This window comes from Solanum pennellii, chromosome 1 (genome assembly GCF_001406875.1).
Source record: "Solanum pennellii chromosome 1, SPENNV200".
In the NCBI taxonomy this organism is placed as follows: Eukaryota; Viridiplantae; Streptophyta; class Magnoliopsida; order Solanales; family Solanaceae; genus Solanum; species Solanum pennellii.
This window is the reverse complement of record NC_028637.1, coordinates 5286439-5286967: the sequence shown is the minus strand read 5'-3', so window position 1 is coordinate 5286967 and position 529 is coordinate 5286439.

Below are 529 nucleotides of genomic sequence, written 5' to 3'. Positions count from 1 at the left end.
ATTTACGATAATTAAAGGATATATTTATCCTTTTTTCCTTGTTTGAAAGACAATCAATAGATGACCATTAACCGCCACATCATTAATAAATTCATTTAGAGGTATTAAAAATAAGTAAAAATTAGGCAAATGACATACTGTAAGTGATAAATTACATTCTATCCCTATAATATCAATATTTACCAAAAATCCCTTATTTTTAAGAATTCCGGATACTTTATAAAACAGAAATGATACTTAAATATAAATGAATATAAATGAATGAATTTTTTTTCTGTAACTGTTATAGCTAAAATCAAGGGTAACTGATTTCCATTCAATTGATTTATGTTAATCTTGTAACTAATTGACCGTGAAAATTGCTTCAGAAATTACTACATTAAATAATCATTTAATTTAATGATTTTCCTTCCCTTTATTTAAGTTAATTTTGAAACCAAATCACCGTGAAAACTGCTTCCAAATTACTACATTCAATTTTATTCAATTTAAAATTTTTAAAATAGTCATTCAAAATCAAAAAAAAAAA